The 5,905-nt window shown below is 39.0% G+C and overlaps 1 long non-coding RNA gene across 1 annotated transcript; it reads right to left on the bottom strand.

Annotated features, from left to right (window-relative positions):
- Nucleotides 1-437: 437 nt before the first annotated feature.
- Nucleotides 438-5,165, bottom strand: LOC129623247 (uncharacterized). The gene is made up of 3 exons (XR_008700427.1): nt 5,074-5,165; nt 4,520-4,703; nt 438-548 (listed from the first exon to the last, which is right to left on the bottom strand). It is a non-coding gene; the product is annotated as an uncharacterized LOC129623247 (long non-coding RNA).
- Nucleotides 5,166-5,905: the final 740 nt, after the last annotated feature.

Genomic DNA, 5,905 nt, shown 5'->3' with positions numbered 1-5,905 from the left:
GCCTCTTAGAGGAAGTTTGGTCTTTTTTTTTTGTACACCGGTATCCCATTCCTGACTTCTGTTCATTTCATTCAACAGATTTATTGAGCATTTATTATGTGCCAGCTACTTTTACGAGGCAATACATTACAGCAGTGAAGAAAATGAACAAATATTATTGTCCCTGTAGAAATTACATTCTAAACTATTTTGATATATATTTAGAGCTAGTTGTCTACTACTTTGAGTAGTCACAGCTCCACATTATGTAATAGTGGTCTACAAAAATGTTAAGATTTCTTCATATGGATTTTATGCCTTTTGACTTAGTGTGAAGGTCTAAAAGTGAATCCTGAAACAACTGCATTCGAGTTGACCATTTTTATTTGAGTTTGAGATGAAACATTAAAAACATAATGTTGCCGATGTTTCCACCAGAAATCATGAAATTTCCTCGTTTATGAACCCCAGGAAACCTTACAGTGGACGTGGTCTGAAATTTCTCCTAGCTTTTCTTTACACCTTTGAAGTTGTTTTCTCCCTTTGCTTTGTTTTCTTTGTGACAGAGCCTGAAAAAAATGTGTAACACTGAAAATTGCACAATGGAAATGTAGTCCTCATAGCTATACTGCACAGTTTACAGGAAAATCTTAAATTTCCTGTGTCTAGTGTACGTAAAGAACTAATCTTTTGTTTCCATTATTATAAAAACTATATAATTTCCTAAACAAATAAAACCCTTAGGGTACCTTTCACCTCAAATATTAAAATAGATATATGTGTTTTTACAGTATAACTAGCACTAATCTCGAAGAAGGCAATGGCACCCTACTCCAATACTCTTGCCTGGAAAATCCCATGGGCGGAGGAGCCTGGTAGGCTGCAGTCCATGGGGTCACAAAGAGTTGGACATGACTGAGCAACTTCACTTTCACTTTTCACTTTCATGCATTGGAGAAGGAAATGGCAACCCACTCCAGTGTTCTTGCCTGGAGAATCTCAGGGATGGAGGAGCCTGGTGGGCTGCCGTCTGTGGGGTCGCACAGAGTTGGACATGACTGAAGCGACTTAGCAGCAGCAGCAGCAGCAGCAGCAGCACTAATCTGATATAATGACTTTTATTAATTATTTTATTTTTGTTTATATATAACACATGTCCCAAGTGCGTGGGGGTTGCTGCTGCTGCTACTGTTTAGTTGCTAAATCGTATCCGATTCTACAATCCCATGGACTGTAGCCCACCAGGCTCTTCTGTACATGGGATTTCCCAGGCAATAATACTGGAGTAGGTGGCTATTTCCTTCTCCAGGGGATCTTCCCAACCCAGGGATCAAACACGCATCTCCTCCATTGGCAGGTGAATTCTTTACCATGGAGCCACTTGGGAAGCCCTAATCAGAGACTGATAGACATGGCACCTGTCCATAATGGTGTTCACGGTCCAGATGGGAGAGAAAAGATCCCCACATGAAGATGGTCTCTTGTGTTGAACAATATGCGATCTAACTTGTTGGGAAGTCTGGGAGAGGCCACTACAGTAAGCTAGGTCAGATGGACTTGCCTCCTGGAAATCCTGGACAGCCTTCATGGGAATCCATCCTTCCTTTTTTTTTCATCCTTCCTTTTAAGTTGGGCAAAGAGGGCCTTCTTTGTGCATTAGACACCTAAGGGTAGAACAGTCCCTTTTCTGGCCACTGCAGCTAGCTGCTCAGGGAGGACGGAAAGGAAATGGAGCACGCGTCCTAGGCATTCATTACATTTGTTAGCTATCCCCATGGGAGGCAGAAACTCTGCACCCAGAAATAGAATACAGATGAGCCAAATTACCGGGGTTCAGCTTCCAGTGATTTGACTTTACAGAGGTGTGAAAGTTCTACACATTCTGTAGAAACTGGAATTTTGAGTTTTGACAGTTTTTCTGGACCAACGGTATGCTAAATGATCCTCTTGTGATGGTAGTCATGAGGTAAGTAACCAGGGTACTTACAACCATTCTGTACCACACAGCCATTCCGTTTTTCACTTTCAGTACAGTATTCAACAAATTACATGAGATATTTAATACTTAATTAGAAAATAGGTTTTGTGTTAAGTGTTTTTGCCCAGTTGTAGGCCAGTGGAAGTGTTCTCAGCATGTTTAAAGTAGGTTTAGCTAAGCTGTGGTATTTGGTAGTTTTTTTTAATATATTTTCAACCTAGAGTATTTTCAGTTTACATGTGTCTCATCAGAATGTAACCCTCTTGTAAGTTGAGGGAGATCTGTGTATGGACACATAATGGATGTGGTTTGGATTCTTGAGAACAAAAATTTTTCCATAGCTTTGGGCGGTCTGGTACATCAGTGAGGGTTCTGTACACAAGGAGTGTTCCCTGAAAAATGGAAGAAACACTGAAAGAGGAGGAAAGAAGTAGAGAGGGAAGTTTTTGACAGTTACCAAAGACTCACTCATTTTCCCTCAGTTTTGCCCAGACCAGTCCTGCCTGGGAGATGGGCATGTCCTGGGCCTAATATGCCAAAATTAGAAAGTCTATATATTGCTGTAATATGTAGGTGTAATCTTTCTAATTTGTTTTGCTTTGCAGTTAGCTGAAATCCAGATGTGTATATGTTTAAATTCTCAAATATAATGCCTTGTTACTATGGCTTTTGTTTTCATTTTCCTGCACATTTGAAAATACCAAGATTTTCTTTGTTTTTTTGAGTATATTTGTTTATTTGGACCTAAATCTAAGCTAGAATAATACAATATGTGCTTATCTCTTTAAATTAGGGGAAAGAATCTAAAGCTTTAATGTTTGTTTTATCTGTTGATGAAAATATCTGGACACTTGTGTGGACTTTTCTTTTTTTTTTTAAATAACAATTCTATCAAGAGTTTCTTTTCCTAAAAACTGCATCTGTGCTAGAACCATCATGTATCTATTTGACTTAAAGGCCACATGGGATAGTTATGTTCATTATCCTGATTGCTGGTGGTTTCAAGGGTATATACATATGTCATGACTATCAAATTATACATTTTAAATATATGTATTTATTGCATATCAATGAAACTTAAAAAACAACCTATGTTGTAAGGTATGTTTTTCAAGATAAAAATCTCTACTGTAAGATTATATTTTTAAAGTTGGTCATTTATTTTTTATTTCTTTTAAAATTTTATCTACTGTTTGTTTACTTCTATCCCATACCCAAGACACATATATTTTAAGAAAGACAAATGGAACCACGGAGACTCATGTGCCAACTGAAATTTAGATATAGGACCTTAGAGAGCTTTTTACTCTATGTAATGCTCACTGGAGTATCTTTAAGTCATTTGCACAAATTTGAATTTGGAGAATTGGAGTTGTGTATTTTTCAAGGAATTCTCCTTTCCTTATAGTTTAACAAGATGGTGACTCATCCTTGGCGTGGAGTAAAGAGCATGATTTTAGTAAGACTTTTTTTTTTTTTGAGAGGTTAAGTGGCTTAATACTTTTTCTTAAATATTGTTCCTTTTATAAAATTGCATTTTTGTAAGTCAAATTTTGGCATATTGGACCGTAGACTCTGAATAGATTTGTTTAGGGAATAACCAAGTCTTGCCCTCCTGGTCTTGAGCACAGCTTAGGACCCTGGTGCTGGGAAAGATTGAAGGCAGGAGGAGAAGGGGATGACAGAGGATAAGATGGTTGCATGGCATCATTGACTCGATGGACATGAGTTTGAGCAAGCTCCAGGAGTTGGCAATGGACAGAGAAGCCTGGTGTGCTGCAGTCTATGGGGTTGCAAAGAGTCGGACACGACTGAGTGACTGAATTGAGTCATATAGATTCTGTTAAAGTCGTGGTCTAATTTTAATTTAGTTTTCCTTCTCTCACTCAATGTATGTTTCTAGAGAAGTTTCTTTGTTGTTGGAATTAATATGTTAACTTTAAAACAGCAACTTTTTTATGGGTAAAAAACATTCTAGAAAAAAATTCAGAGTTGTTTTTCTGGGATTGGGACTGTCAGGGTATTAATGAGTTGTGACTTTCAAGCCCAGGCTCTTTCTACCATACAAGAGGGCTGCATTACAATCACCCTTCCCCAGGCCACAATCCAGGGTGGGGCCCTGGTTTCAGTATTTTTGAAAATCCTTAACTTACTCCAGTGTACAGCCACACTGTGCTCTGCAGCGCTGTTTCCCACACCATATTCCCCCACACCCAAACTTTCTATTGTAAAACTTTTAAGCCATGTATAAATCTTGAAAGAGTAATTCAATAAAAGACCCATATTTCCTCCCCCCAGATTCAGTAATTCTTAATCTTTTGCTATATTAGCTTTATGACTGTTTGTCTCCCTTTCTTTATGTGTATACTTTTTTGTACCAGGTGAAAGTAAATTTTAGACATCCTGACTCTTTTACCGTTAAATATTTCAGTATGCATCTCCTGAGAATAAGGACATTTTTCCTACTTAACCACAGTACCATTATCACACCTAGGAAAATTAATAATAACTCAGAATGCTCTTCACGGAGAAGGCAATGGCACCCCACTCCAGTACTCTTACCTGGAAAATCCCATGGATGGAGGAGCCTGGTGGGCTGCCGTCTATGGGGTCGCACAGCGTCAGACACGACTAAGCGACTTTGCTTTCACTTTTCACTTTCATGCATTGGAGAAGGAAATGGCAACCCACTCCAGTGTTCTTGCCTGGAGAATCCCAGGGACGGGGGAGCCTGGTGGGCTGCTGTCTATGGGGTCACAGAGAGTCGGACACAACTGAAGCGACTTAGCTGCAGCAGCAGCAGCAGAATGCTTTTCAAGAGCTCAATTTCATTTATTAAATGTGTATAAATTCACATTCTACTAAAAATTAAATGCAAATGGAGTGAGAAGTTCTGCAGAATATGAAAATCTGAGAATTTTTGCCAAAGATATGTGCAAGTAAGGTCACTACTTCAAACATTTACATAAAGTAAATGCCTTTTTAATGTGTTTGAGGTAAGATCCTTTTTTGGATCTAACATCATTTGATCTTATCATGAGAAAAAACATTTATGAAAGTTCAGCCACAGTGTGGTTTAGTGGAAGAAGCCCCATTTTGGGCCAAAATGACCTTACCTCATTCTCGCTCTGCCTCTTACTGCAGGTGACCTTGGAGAAGTTAAATTCATGTATCAGTTAGGATGCTTTCAGAAACCACTCCCAAGCTTGCTAGAATCATCAGGAAATTCACTGTTTCACAACAAATCACAGGCAAGGCAGGCTCCAGGGTTGGTCAGTTCTGAGCTCCGGCTCTTAGCTACACTCAGCTCCCAGCTGGACTCCTTGCTGGCTCCTGCTTCTGTTGTGGCTCCTTCCTCAGGCTGGTTCAGAGCCATATGTTATGGTATTCAGAAGAAGTCAGAAACCTCCACAGGTGTGGACGGTAAGCAGGGCTGAGGTTCTCTCAGGGAGAGGAAGGGAGGAATGGATGTTAGGTATACCGCTAACGGTATTCATTACTCCTCTCTAAGTCTCCGTTTTCCTTGCTTTTGACTAGAAACAGTGATATCTACCTCTGTGATTATTCCTTGATATGTAATAGGTAAAGCAATAAACACATAACTGATTTTAATAATGGTGATTCCTATTTTTTTCTTCTTTCCATTTTATGGCAAATCCTGTCTGCCTTTGACCCTGCTACACTACATTCTAGTAAGTATATACTAAGTGACTCTCTTTCAACTGGTTTTTTACCTGTCCTCTTACCTCAGTATCTAGGTTGTAGCATTTTATATGAATTTTTCACATTGGTCAGGAACCCTCCATTAATCTATCTTGGCCCTTCTTATTTTTTTCTTATATATTTCAGTTTATATTATTTCAAAGCCAGGGAAGGGAAACTGTCAACAGTGTATGTATGTTCATCAAAATACAGATCTGATGGGAACACAGATCTCTTTAATTTCAC

The sequence above is a fragment of the Bubalus kerabau genome, chromosome 11 (genome assembly GCF_029407905.1).
Source record: "Bubalus kerabau isolate K-KA32 ecotype Philippines breed swamp buffalo chromosome 11, PCC_UOA_SB_1v2, whole genome shotgun sequence".
In the NCBI taxonomy this organism is placed as follows: Eukaryota; Metazoa; Chordata; class Mammalia; order Artiodactyla; family Bovidae; genus Bubalus; species Bubalus kerabau.
The sequence above is the reverse complement of the archived record's forward strand: the minus strand, read 5'-3'. Positions and strand labels throughout refer to the sequence as shown.